Here is a 15,229-nt window from a genome sequence, read left to right on the forward strand (position 1 = left end):
TCGGTTCTTGAGCTAGAACATCTTGCAGAACGGTTGTTTCTGGGGGAAAATATTCCAGCGTGCTTGTCTCCAAATTAATGGTCTGTAAGCCAAAACTTCAGCATGAGACATAAACCACAGAGGCTAGAAGAGGAGAGTGCAGTGTCACATTTCTCGGGCGCTGAGCATCTCATAGGCAGACAAAAGAGCCACATGGCCCCAGGGCCAAGAGGGACTAATGAGTGTTTTTACAGTTTCTCTATCCCGTCTCATCCTTGAAGGCGACAAGAACTGGGTCACAAAGTATCAGGAACTAATTCCTTTGGATTTATGCTGCTTTGAAACAGAGCTGTCGAAAGCAGCACTGGCCCCAGACGTCAATACTGAGAATATCGGAAGCTTTGTAGAGCATACGTCTTCTTTATTGACATCTGCTCTGATAATAAATAAACATGAATTCAGCTCCATCTTGTTCTACTGTCAGTTTGTCAGAAACTCTCTTTCACAGTCCACATCTGGACTGATCCGAACATTTTGGCCAAACAGAGATTTTTTAAAAACCAAACAGACTTTAATGTACATATGATTATATCCCATTTGACGTCCTTATATTGGTAAAATGAATCCCAAGTTGAAAACCATATCAAACAGCCTTGTCATTCATCTGTCAATTAAACTTAATTTAGATCAACTGTCACTGCATAAATTTAGTTCAGACTTTAGTTCAGCAGAATATCCCATTTTATAGACATCACTTACTTACCAAAAAGAGACTAGAGTTCTTAAACAGTACTGAACGATGTTTCAAACGATCAAACAAGAACAATCGCAGACTTTTTTTAAAGTTTAAAACCAACTCACAAAGTTGTCCTCTGAAACATGTCTTAAAAAGCTGAAATTTTCCCCCTAATGAATCTTCAGAAAACTACCAGCTCTAACCAGAGGACCACATTCCAGTGCAGACATAAAAATACACTCACCACAAACAGGGATCTGGCTGCCAACAGTAGCTACCCCAGTACTAGCTGCTCCTCGAGTCCTCCACACTGAAGTAAGTGAAGGGCTTCGTTTTGAAACTCAACTCAGTTCAGTGAGAGGAGTACGAGGACATCCTGAAGTGAAGGGGAGGGGTGTTCACCATGCATAAATCAGAGGGAAGGTTGGGGGGGGTTGCAACCACACATGACGCTGCTGGGTGGGGCTGTTCTACTCTCTCCAGCTGCGGCCCACAGGGACCGGCTGACTCACATGTTCAAATAAACCACCACCTCTTATTGTGTGAGAGTGTGCCTGAGTGTTTATGTCTGCAGGAGGCGTGTCAGAGATGTGTCAGGCCAATACTGTTTTAATAAGAGATGTTGAATATGGACCCATGATGCATCACTCTGCCCGTACGGAGATTTCTTTCTTTTCAGTTGAACGTTTTCTTAAATGAACACACAGTCTGTATTGAAAACACTGTGAAAACCTTAAAAAGAGGAGTAATGGGATCCGTTTTCTTGCTTTCTCTTTGTAGTCTATATGCTGCTTTTTGTTTGGAGGTTGTGGATCGTTTTTCAATTTAGAACGTTTCTATCTGGGTTTTTGCCTGGAGAGTGTGTACATCATACGACCAAAATAAACCTTAGCAAACAAAACAGCCAAGTAGGTCAAACTGAATATAAACACAAGGTAAACTGCTCACTCAGTCCCATCCCTCCTGTCCTTCTTCAACAACCTGCTAAATATGTATAAAGAATAAATACTCAACTCAAATAAAATATTCTCTTAAAACCTGCAAGATGAACATGTCAACTAATTATTGTCTGAATGTTGAACAGACGTTACAAGTACTTTGAATCAGAGGCTTTTAAACACATGTCTGTGTACCAGCAGGTGGCAGCAAATAGTAGCGCAACATCAATGCTTCTCAGCTACTTGATGAGCCAATGATCGAGTGCTATGGGGAGTGATGGGGAGTTGCAAAGTGGAAATTGACACATTAAAGCGTAAATAATATTTTCTTTCAATCTGCAATTGTAGCACCGACATGAAAACCTCTGGGAACCAAGTACGACTATATGCTATTAAATTTCAATCAAGCTTTGCAGTAGGAGTAAGACCTAAGATATCCAGATCCAGAAGAAGCAGGGTTTGTCTCTTCTGCTCACTTCTGGAGTGTTTCAACAAATCAACATCTTTACTTATGCATGAGGCATCAAGTAAGTATCAAGGGTAGAGACCTTGATGCCTGTAATCTTAGTGAGATTAGACGAGGAAAAATAACCCTCAGCATCTTTGTCTAATCGTGACCCTGCCGCCTCTAATCCTCATCTTTAGCAACTGACCACTGACTCCAGAGCAGCGAGAGGCAACAGCAGGAAGTAACAATGCCAGTGTCAGATCTGCGGCAGGAGGCTGCAGATTATGTTGAGCTGCAGATGGATGGCGGAGGTGGCGGAGGGGTGCGTTCTCTGTGCGGTGCCAAAGGGCCCAGGCAGCTCATGCCGCAAAGGGCAGCTTTCCGCCTGGCTACACAGCGGTGGTCTGCACGTCACCTCAGAGCACAAGGGGGAGCGTGGAGATGGGACGCCATTCCTTCCTGTCAGCCAAGCTTCTTTACCATCATCATCAACTTTCCTGTGCTGACCTGGAGCACCTGAGACCCATGTCCGAGTTTTGAGCCCCACAGATTCACTTTAAAAAAAATTGCAGAAAAATCTTTTATACGTGTGCAAATTCTACTTAAACCGGTGCACAAAATATGTTTATACCTAACCGACCTAACTGAAATCTCTGAGAATGTTTTTCAAATTCACACATTCATATATGCCAATGCAATTTTTGAACATGCACACAAAAAATAATACACAACTGCAGGATGTTTGAATAATTGTTTCAAAATCTCACAATATTAATGGCTCTCATTTTGACTCCATGCAGGGCTCCCTAAAGGGAAAAAAAGGATCAGTGGAAGAGCTTAACCATTCATGTCTGAGTGGTAAGTGGATTGTGACAAGTCCCAAAAGAGAGTCTGACGGGAGGGGTCACATTGTGACATGCGTGGTGTCAGTCACAGACACACACACTGCATATAGAATACCTCCACTTGTTTGAACTGCATGAGCGAGGTCTGCGATACACAGCTCTGCTTCCACTTTTCATCCTGTCACTCACTGAGCAAATTTCTCTCACGACTGACAGAGAGAGAGAGAGAGAGCTGCTCTGGTGCACATTTGTTATGTTCTGAATGGGGATGCGCAGACAGTGCAAATAAGACCACAAACAGATTTTTTGACATTAGAAGGTTAGCAACACTAACCCCAGACAAGGATAAGTAGGTAATGATTTTTGCAAATGATACACACAACCAAAATAGCTTCCAAAAAGCAAATTACAATCTACAATGGTGTCTTCTGCCATGCAGCCAAAACAATGAAGATCATGCCACAAAGGGAAACAAGCCAGGGATCCAGATTAAAAACGGACGCTAGTGAAACTCTAAAGAAGATTAAGAGGGCAGACAGGAAGCACAGAACAGACCTTTTGTCTACAGTTCTAAATCTTGCAAATCGAATGGGGATTTTAAACATTAGCTAAAGACACATAAATTCAAATTCAAGACACTGTAGTCTCTTAAATAACCCTCAGCACAAACATTGGCATTTGGAAATACAGTATATATCATCTCTTTTTGGAAAAACAGTCGTGGATTGTGCTGGATCTTAACTCTTGTTGAAGCATGCAGCTTTTGGATTGTGGCCATTCCTTGAAGCATGTTTAATTCAGCAGTTCAGAGATCAATCTGTGAATCATCTTCAAATTTCAGTTAAATTATGTGCATGGAAATCCTGTGTGTATTAAATCCCCTCTGGACCGCAGAGGGATTTTTTTCACGGTGGGGGGGGGGGGGGGGCTGTGGATTGTTCCCATTCCTTGGAGCGGGTTTAATTCAGTGGTGCTGAAAACAAATACGTAGACCTCCCCTTTAAAATTCAATACGGTTCACGAATAGAAACAGCACGTGTATTCACATTTGTAATTTGGGCTCTGTGAATGGTTCTGGGCTCGTTATGAAGCAGCCTGTGGATTGTTCAGAGCCCGTGGACCAAATTAAATTTAGAGGTGCTGAAATCAATTCATTTGCCCATCTCCCCCATGCTCGGGTAATTACCCTTCTATGACAGTGCTGCCGTCCCCTGAGAAAAAGACTGCCAGCTCGCCACGTCTCTGGCAGTGTTATCAGCCCTCACCCCTCACAAGACCACAACATCCATGATCCTCCTGTGAGAGACAATGAAGGAGTCAAGGGCAGCTGTCAATCATGAGACGTAAGAGCACAGGGGCCCCTGAATGAGGCCATTCTACGGGGTTTAAAAACAAGTGAACTGGTCCCGTCAGGAGAGAAAATACCCTCCAGACATTTCTCTTTTGAAAGGTTTTGTGGGAAAAACATGCTGCGGAGACATTCACTTAACTTGAAAAACAGCATGGCAACAGTGCACGGGAATAAGTTGAGATGAAAAAAAGACAAAGACTAGACCTTTTAATAGAGATGTGACCGACATAGAAAGTTTCCCGATGGTGTCTCATGATTAGATTTCATGCAAACTGGGCAGTTTAGTTTCTGTGTTTGTTATTCATTCGAACAAAGTGGTACAGAATAGAAAGCAGAAGTGTTCTCTTAATCCAAGAAATTCATGAAATCTTACTAAGATGTTTCTAACAACATTGTCTCCTGTTGTTTATTCAGAGCCAGCGTCTCATACATACCAGTTGTATTCTCTGATAGGATTCTCTGGCTGCTTTCACACATTAACTACAAACCTGACATTTTCAAGACATAACCCAGAAGGGGCTGTATGTGTGAATCCAAATGTCTGAATCAGCTGAACAGCACATTAGACAGACTTTACTTTGCCAGCTTCCTTGTGGTAATTCCATGTAATGTCCACCATGTGTGAATGGTGCATGTTACATTTCTACAGCTGAACTGTGCTTGTCACCTTAATGTTTTACCCAGATGCCACAGCTCACCTAAACCAAACAGAGCATTTAGAATAAGTGGGAACATATCACAGGGACATTCTCAGATTTGTATGCTGGAAGTGTGAAAGGGCAACTTCAGACAATGTCCAGACAACTCAAGCATTAAATCATCTTCTGAGAACTGCGTCTTTAAACCGCGACTTCAAACATTCAGGGGACCATGCTCGCTAATTGCACACGCCCTTTTTAACAGCTACAGACATCCCAACAGAGCTATTGACAACTTCTCCTGTCCAACCTCATTTACCTCCTCCTCTAAACTCTCAGATGCACAGCCTCCTCCTCTGTCGTTCCAAGGACAACCACCTTACAGCCACTACATCCATTAATGGAAGTTAAATGCAGCTAGCCAACCGTGCTCTGACATCATAAGAATTGCATGAGAATCTATAGCGAACCTGAAAACCCATTAGAAAATAGAAAACACGACATCTATGACAGATGAGATTCTTGATCTGCTCAGCATAGTGTAGCTATTAAACCTTAACTTCCTAAATCTCATTTTAGGAAAATCAAGGTTTATTCCCATATACTGGTAAACAGAAGTAAAACACAGATTTAAAATGGATGCTGCCACAGTTTCATATACATATATGAATTTCACTAGGAAAAGATTTGTTCAAGATGCTTCAAAAGTCAACAAAACTGATTGATTAAATATACAGTACATATCATGGCTGACCCAAATGCTTCAAAGCTGTCTGTTGCCATGGTAATCAACATCCAAATCAGTTTTCAAATGCTTCCATTTAAATATTAATCATCATATCTGCATTGGCACAAAACCCAATAGTTCATGAAATAGTGAATAGTAAGTACGGATCAATGTTAATTACTACATCTGATAGATATCTTTAATCTTTAATACTTCATCATATTGCAGCTGTCAAAATACTGCATGTGATCAAAGTACAATGTCTTCGCCTGACTTTTGTCCCACCTCCCACTCCCCCACACTGTCACAGCTTAGAATATTTGATGGTAATTCTCACTGAAGCTTCCAGGCCCCCAAAATGGTATTTGGGACGGGCCTAATACACACTGACTAATTGGAATTGATCTCTCACTCAATATCTGGCTCTTTCTTCAGGCTGACATCTGGCCAAGTGTTTAAATATCCTCACAGCCACATTTGAAATCAATGTGCCGCATTTAAGTTTTATTAGCAATTAGAAAACAGTGTTAATACTGCAGAGGTTGCAACTACTGTGTATAAACAATAACATATTCAATTATTCTGTTCAGAAATGGAGTAGAATTCAATTCTATAAGTCTTATTTCAGGCATTGGTACCCTAATATTAATGTGGTGCCTTTACTTCTAATTTTTGAAAGAATATTCTGTCACTGCACCTTCATCACAGAATCAAATTACAATGAAATGCTCTGTAAAAAAGGAGCTTTTACAACAGAGATCCATTCACAATATCTAAAATATTGTAAAAGTAGAAGGCTGCATACCTCCACCATGATGAAACAGTCCCCTTATGAAACACATTTTCTGACCCTTTAATAAAGTTTTAAAGTAATCTGCCCGGTAGTTTTTGCTTAATCCGGCCAATTATCAAACAGACAAACTGAGACTGAAAACAAAACCTTATTAAATAACACACTTTAATAATGTAAAGTGCTTAAACTGTCCAAGTCAGACATTAGCACTCATGTAAAGCAAATTAAATAATTAAATTCATGCATTATAAACCACATCCCTGCAGCAGGTTATACATTTCACACAACACATACTACTTTGAATCAACTAATACAATAAGTGATTTTAAAAAGCATTTTAATTGCAGGATCTCTACGTTAAGGCTATATAATAAAGATTTAAACATAAACAGAGAGAACCCTGGCGTTCAGAGAGTAGTTGGTTATACACCAAACACTCCTAGACATTATAAGAACTTTCTCCAATAATCTACCTTTACACACAGGCACACTGCTGGGATTTGTCAAGTCAGTTGGATTTCTTTTGTTTTAGGTCACGTAATTGTCCAGTTGGCTTGTTCAGATCGAAGCTCATCCAAATCTGACCCTCACCCTCTCAGACTAACGTCAAGCTTCGATGGCCCATGGATCGTTTTTTCTAGATTAGAAATCTCTATGCCTAACACCAACCATGTTGTTCTGTTCCCTGTCTTTTATTCTCCTAATTTATAACATTTAGTTTTCTCTTCTCTTTTGTCCCACTTTACTCCCCTTTGCTTGTCCTCATCATTCTCCCTTTGGTCTTAATGTCTTTTCTCCTTTACTTCCTGTCAGCCAGTCTTCCTACCACTACAGTCGGATGCCTCCATTTGCTTAATGATGCACGAAGAAAGGTATTATCTTGTATTATGTCAGAAATCCTGAGAGAGCTTCTAAATTAAAGCTTTGCATTTTGAATATTGAATGTGGATAATAAAAATAGATGATTTATACACTGGTGTCCTGTGGTTTAGTGAAAGCCTTTCTCCTCCCGAGGTGAAATAAAGGCCACGACAAGGTGAGAGAGAAATGACACAAAGAAGCAACAAGGAGAAATGTCAAGTGGTGATGAGAGTTTGATATTGATTGTTGGAAAGTATTCTGAAATTCATAGGATGGCGATTGCACTTATCAAACACTCAAACAGTCAAAAGGCTTGTTTAAATTCAGAACCAGACTCCTGTAATCTGCTCTGCTGCATTTGGCAAAGTAATAATGTGTGCGGGGAGATGACCCTCAATTAAAAACCCTGATTACAACTGAAATTGGACATCCACTGACGGCTGACAACCACTGACAACCCACTGAAAGGTTTGGATCCAGCTCATAGTGACAGTCACACTCACACGTACAATAAGCACAAATACACTAAATAAAATGAATAATAAAATCCCACTGCAGGGTCAGGAAGGATCATTTTATTGGCTGTGCCCATCCTGAAGGCCCAGTAAATAAACTACCTCTCATACGACTTCATTTGTCACAGAAATGCACGTTCAGCATTTGTTTGCGGCTCCCTATCACCAGAACACTCACATCCTCGAGTCCATTTGTACAAACAGGTTGACAGTTAATGCAAAAACAATTGCTATCAGATGTAAGCCGAGGTTTATCGGACACAGCACATTTTCCATGTGCACAGTGGTTGAAACATTGCTGTCATGTTTATCTGTTGCTATTATATAAAAGGTTACTAAAATGAAATTGAAAAAACAAAACAAAACAGAGAGCTTAATATGTTCCTCTTCCTGTTCAGTTTGGTGTGTCTGTGAGTGTGTGTGTTTGGATTACAGGCAAAACCAAATTCCCCTAAATGTCTTTCCACTTGAGCAAAAATGTTGGAATCTTAAAATATCTGAGCTGCAGTATTGGTTTTCTAGTAACATGGAGCCCAGCTGAGCACATTTTATCTCCTTCCAGTTGCTCATCCATGTAATTTCAGTCAAGCAGCTGAGGCTACATGAAAAGGCTGGCTAATTATTTATTTGACTCCAGTCATTGTAAAGGGAGGCAAAGAAATGGGGTCAGAAACAACCCAGCTCTAGACTGAGACGAGTGACAGGACATGCTACAGGTATGAGCATGCAGCTGATGCAGACTTGAAGAGTTTTCACATTTTTGTGTCCGAGCCTGAGAGAAGACTAACCAAGCGTGACCCCAACTCAACAGGAATCCTGTTTTTTGTGTCCGAACCGGACCCTGATGCAGTGAATCTATTTACAAATCAGTGTAAGACCCTTTTTATTGAAATGTTGAGTTTTAGAACAGAAGTTTTAAAGTAAATAATCAAATAGTTTTTGCTGTACACTGATATACTGCTCAGAAAATGAAAGGGTAAATGAAGGTTTGAATCTCAGTTTTTTCCAGAGAGGAGATAAAGAGAGAGGGCATGTCTCCCGTAAAAATCAAATAAAAGAGAAATAAACAAAAACAACACTCCTCCTTTCTCTGGAACCCAGAGTAGATTTCCTCACTCGTTTTAAATTTGGCGAGCATGTGTGACACTGACACAGGTGCCAGTGTTAAAAAACAACTCTGCTGTTTGCAGGGCTCTCTGTCCACTGGGCATCTTTAGCTCACACACTGAATGTTAGAACCACAGATGCGATTCAGATGTTTTTGCAAAGGCCACACAGTGTGTAACTGATTTTATCAGTTGACCAGACAGTGAGGGTCTCAAAGGGAGTCCATAATCTGAGTTACTGTGTTGCATTTAGGGTTATTTAACATGGTGGAGCAGCTTGTGTTTAATTTTATATTGCTGGACGGAATAAAAGTCAAACCTATAGTCACAAACATAGAGCTGGATGGAAACTGTAAGAGGATATCTACAGGAACAGTTTTCATCAGTGGAAAGGGCCCAGATGTTGTGCTTTGGGGAGATGGGGACAAATTAGAATTTGGTCTGATAATAATATTTGGAAACAAGTTGGGATTTTATTCACTCAGGCGTTTTGAGGCCCACTGGGAAAACTAATGCCTAAACACTGAAAGAGCTCTGACTATATATACAATAAATATAGTGCAGTAATACATTGTTAAAATCTAGTTTGCTGATAATACCCAGCATTCTTGTACTCCATCACCAACTGCATGGTCACTAGAGGCTGCACTCTGTGGTGCTTTTAAATCATACATTAAACTGTTATATCCCGGGGCGTCAAATTTTTATATGGTCTCATAAATACATCAATTTACAGAGCTAATGAGGTAATAGATGAACACAGTCACGTTCCTAATATTGACTTTATTAGCCACCATGGACCATCAAGACCATTATGTGATTAATGTCCATCAAGTGTTAGAGAAAACTGCTGGAATAATGGATTAGGTGCATCTGATTTGGAAATGACCTTGAGAATGATGTTAAGACAAGACAGGGAAGGCGATCAGTATATGCATATAAGACATTAATCTGTACTGACTTGTGAAACTGAAAGAACCTCAGTGTAACTCAAGAGGAAATATTTGATATTTAATAGCAATTAAACAGCCTATAAATGAAAAGTGTTATCACTAGAAACCAGTGTCTGCCCCAAACCTCCTCACAAATAAACACAAATATGTATTTTGTAAAATAATTCACTGTGGAGAGCTGGAACAAAAAGCCAAGCCAGAAGTCAAGCAGCTATCTTTGACTCCACAAATTTATATTCATGGTTGAACCTGTGTAGGTCTGTCTGTCTCATGTCATCCATGTAAAATCTCTTGCACTTTGAATTGATTTTTCTGCAAGGGTGATTTCAGAGAGGAACTTTAAAAAGCTGAAAGCTAAATGTCAGCGGCTCTGACCTCTCCCTTGTTTACTCCACTGCCACTGCTTTTTACAAACATTACATTAAGAAACACATTGAAGAATATCATATAAAAGTTAAAGTCCACTATGTGACCAAGTGATAAAGATCCACGCTCAGCTAAATAACATGTTTTCAGACACTCAGGTGCATTAAAACAAAATGTAAAAGCATGTCTGAGTGATAGATATTTAATACAGTGGATCTGACCTACAAATCGAGGCAGCCAGCCTGCAGGCAGTCACTACAGGCTTATGAGGTGCAAACAGGACTTCTTCTAGGAATGATCGCAAACTCATGTCATGCAACACACTTGAGGAATCTTAGACAACACAACAACAAGGACTGTGAGGCATCAAGTGTTCTGTCATTGCCAAAAATGAACACAGCAATATTTCACTCTGACATGTTGGCTGTGTGCAACACCCATCTGCTCAGTGTGAAGTCTTCTTTCTAGGGTTCCAAGTCAACTGTATGAGTGTGATGAATTAAAAAAGAATCAAATCACTGTAAGAGGTCTACTTGGTCTATGTAAATTGCATATGAATAGTGTTTACATGTGATGTACATACTTAAAGACGTAAAAAAAAAACATTATCTTTGACAATTTTCAAATCAAATTAAAGTGGTTAGCAGGATGCAAAATTAGAACAAATCCTAAATCTATTCAAACCATTGTCTAAATGCCCTCCTCTGTCCTGTGGATGAACCCCATCCATCTGTTAAACCCGGGGGATTAAAACAAATGCTTAATATTTGCCAACAATTGACCCAGGACCTACAACAAACTGTGCTCGGCTGAGAACAGTGCTGAATTAAATTGTGTTATTATTCTTTTGGTGTAATATACTGAGATCTTCACTCAGCTATTGTTGACCTCTGGTACAGTAGGTTTTCCAAATTAAAGGGACATTTTATTACCATGAGCGAACAATGTGTCAATCTCCAATCATGCCACCTTCTAAAACCTTTTCACTGAACCTAGAATTTAAATGCCAAAAGATTTGCGTGGTTGGAAACAGTGACATGTGACATTTAGGAAACTTTCTGCAAGATGTAAACTGTCTCATTGGATAAGAGTCAAGAGAAGGTATATGCAGCAGGGCAAAAATAAAGATCCTAATGAGTCAGATCTCTCTGTTTCTGAATATTTTGTTTAATATTCATTAGATGCACAGCTGGAGGCACTACGACTCTCACCAGTGAATCACCCACCAGACACGGGGGCCAGATGCCTTGGTGTGGTGGTACGTTGGCCTCATTGTGCCATATGGAATCTTTTTTTTTTTAGATTGTCTGCACTAATCTCAGCCAAGCGTACACCAGAATATATGCCAACTTCTGAAATCCACTGGTGCAAAGGTGAACCAAAGGCTTCAGTATCTACTACAGCTGTCATGTCTGGATGTCTGTCTGTGGGAGCCTGTGTCAGTGGGCAGCAACACAGATGGGGGTTAGTCATGAATGAAGACTCCACAAGGTACTTACAGTCACCACTTAACCCACAGGGTGTAAGTGAGCTAATGACTTCACTACATGCCCTGATTAAGACTGTTGGTGAATCATTTAGTAACAAGCATCTTTGTAAAATATTGTGTATTTTGGAAAGATACTTGTGTTGACTACTGTCCCAAATATCTGTGTCATCCCAAATTACTTTACAAAGGGCTTATTCAAATCCCTGAGCACCTGCCGTTAGGGAGCAGTCAGTGAGATAATGTTTTCATAGAATACTTTTTTTATTCTATTTCAAAATATATATCATATTTCAAATCAGAGGTTTCCATTTTTAAAATTTAACATAATATGTAACTTTTCCATGTAGAGTGGATGTAACAATTATAAGTCGACATAAATTAAATTTCTTGAATAAAATTGGGGATTTCTTTGGGTTTGAACATTGTTGGAAACATTTTGGATAATGTAAGTGCAAGAAAAGAAAATATAAAAATATAGGTCTAGTAGTTTTTAGACAATTCACTGAAGAATTGTTACATGCTATATCTTTAAGCAGCACAAATACAGCCATACACCTTCATTGCAATGGGAGAGCAACCTTATCAGAGATCTCATACCTCTCAAGTAAAACTAAAACCATATGCAAGACTACAGATCACTGTGTTACTTGTGATTTAGGTTAAAAACACATCTTACAATGTCATTGTGACTTTATGTGACGTAAACTAATGTTTTTATTGAATGGTCGATACGCTGCAACACTTCGGCCCCAGGTCCTGTATGACATCATCATATCATATCAAGGTCAATCACTTGCTTTGCAAATGCCGCCTCTCCATCATGTATTCTCTACGGCGTATGACCACACATGCTCCTTAGTAGACACAATATCAGATAACAATCAGGAGGCAATTCTCTCAAGACCTCAGAGTGAAGCTTTTCTGACCAAAGTGGGCACAGAATTAAATTTAACCTCAAGAGTGCATCATAATATAAGGGCGTGAATGTGGAAATGTTCTGCACTAAAAACAATCGAAAAGTCAAACCCTGTAAAAATGTTTTTGTTGCACTCAGAGGAGTTGTCAAAGTGCTCTAATGATACCAGTGATACCAGCAGGGTTGGGCGATTAGATAAGGAAAAGTCCATTTCACTTGTTGTTTTTTTTTAGAGAGAAGTGATTCATAAAGCGTAATTGAGTACCAGACCAAACACATTTAAAAGCATTATCCCCACTTGTTCGTTTCAAGTGTCCTTCATCTGACAAGATAATGGTGCACAGTTGTAGACTTCACAAGAGATAAGAGAGCAAACACAAGAGATATCCATAGTTCTGATAAATAATAATTCCAGAGAAAATCACTGTGCCTACATGTATCCTTTTATTTAAATGCAGTATCAAATGTCCCAGATTTCAAATGATTATGTAAATGTGGCTGAGAACACGTCCTTAGTTGATTAAAGCATGAATAATTAAAATAGCAGGTCATTCTGTTAAAAGCATTGTATTCCAATAAATAATTATCTGGGAAGTCATTACAAAACAAATAGTGCGCAAGCACAATCAATGAGGCAGTCACAGGTCTGCAATTTATCACGTCTTTCTTTTGGAAACTGTAAACGTGCCATTTGTCCTGACTGTTCTATGTAAAAGATTCTAAATAGGGGGAAAAGATTTCTGTGCTACTATTAGACATACTTAATGGAATTGATAGAACTGTGCCACAGGGAATTCCCTAAGCACATGGCAATTGATGGTAACGGTTGATTGAATCGAGTCACTTAATTCCACACTTGCTTGAACATCGGTGCAGATTTATAAAAAGCTAAACACATAGGAGTTTATTTGGTTCTGTTCCCTAGGCTCCACTTAAAATGCACATTGATGGAAAGACAAGGCAACCCACAAATAAAATAATGGCATGAACATCAGGGAGTGATTAATTCCTCTGGCGGCAAAGACAAGCTATACGCAGACATAAGCTGTATAATATCAGCATGTTGGCTGGGGGACAGTGATTTACCAAGCTATCGTGTTTGGCCCACTTGAGTGCTAAGCAGAATGGGTCGATTCTATCATAATACATCTCATTTAAAATTTCACTAAGCCATTTGGCACAACCACCAGTGGATGTTTACGACACTTGTAGCCTGTCTGGTTTGCTGCCTTGCAGCGTGTAGTTCCTTTCTGTGTTAAACACAACTCCGACACACAGCCTCAGTGGAATTTAGGGATTCATCTCAATGTCACACTAAGTGAAAAGCTGGAGAAAATCCAAACAGAGAATTGAGATGATGCAGAGGAGGAGAGTTTCAGGAGGATTCAGCATTCAGGTGTTTATCACAGTTATCTTAACAGAAGTATGTTAGAAGCATACAGTTCGTTCTGCCTGGTAAATATGACACAGCCCAGATATTTAGATTTCTTTCAAATTTTGTCCACTTGTGAATTCTCTGTCTGTTTGTGTATTTTGAGAATGACATTATTGGATGGTTAAGCTAAGCAGGTATACATTTTGACCCCTGTCTGTTTGTGGGTTGGTTTGTTAGTTTGGACATTTTCTGGAGGATTAAACAAAAACTACGGAACACATTCTCAACTTTAGGGGCAGAAACAGCAATTTCTATCACTTTCTACAATATTGTGAGATGACTTTTTTCACAGATTTCCCCCAGAATAATAGTCCCTCCAAAAGAAGACCAAGCATACCAGCAGCGACTACCCTTTCAGTGAGTCCTCTCAACTCTTCAATAAACAGTGAGACGTATGAATGTAAGCAAAAGAGAACAGAAGTATGAGATCCTGCCGCTCCACCATGACTACAACCAAACAGCCACCACTGAGGAGAAATGTAACCAACACCAACTTTACTAGTTCTCGACAAATGCAGTGAGGGAACTGACCAAAGCCTTCAGGCACAAACTGAGCAGTGTCCTGTACAGATATAAAAAGTGACAATCAATTATTCACAACAGGCATTTCTCCTTATGCAGGAACGCGCAGCATCAAAGAGTGCAACAATTTTGTTTGCCCCGATTCTTTCAGTTTATAACACAACACCAACCCTAATGGTTTCAGAAATATACTCTTACAGGACTATCACTTTCCCCTCGGCTACCCAGTGTTCACCTTAGGGACACGTCGTAGTTGTACAGTACACATGAACTATTGTACCAAAGATCCATGCTCACTGCCATCTACTTCCCCAGGAGGCATCGCCTGCTCCTCAGAAGCTTTTTTAAAGGAGCACGCTTTTTCACCGTCACTGAGGCAGCACAAACATCGCTATCTGTTATTTAAAAGACTTGCCACATGCATTCAGATACACCATGAAATATGTGCGGCTTGAATGCACTTGATCAGACTTGATGAGCAGAGGATAAACAGAAATCCAAGCTGGCTTTAAGTCTTTAATGGAAATCTGCCATGGCCAAACAATGAGAGGTATACATGGTCACTTTACATGTGCTTGCCTGTTTAAATGCTGATATCAGTGATGAGAACA

At 39.8% G+C, this 15,229-nt stretch overlaps 1 protein-coding gene across 3 annotated transcripts in view; it reads right to left on the minus strand.

Annotated features, from left to right (window-relative positions):
* The window catches only part of sash1b (SAM and SH3 domain containing 1b), a 43,748-nt gene that overhangs the window by 14,870 nt on the left and 13,649 nt on the right, over positions 1-15,229 (minus strand). The window contains exon 1 of one of the 3 annotated variants that reach the window (XM_069536246.1): positions 960-1,099. The exons of the other annotated variants lie outside the window; for them this stretch is intronic. The gene's annotated coding sequence lies outside the window, so the exon portion shown is untranslated. Of the gene's footprint in view, positions 1-959; positions 1,100-15,229 lie in introns of those variants that run through there. 3 annotated transcript variants of the gene reach the window in all.

The sequence above is a fragment of the Paralichthys olivaceus genome, chromosome 12 (assembly GCF_024713975.1).
Source record: "Paralichthys olivaceus isolate ysfri-2021 chromosome 12, ASM2471397v2, whole genome shotgun sequence".
Lineage (NCBI taxonomy): Eukaryota > Metazoa > Chordata > Actinopteri > Pleuronectiformes > Paralichthyidae > Paralichthys > Paralichthys olivaceus.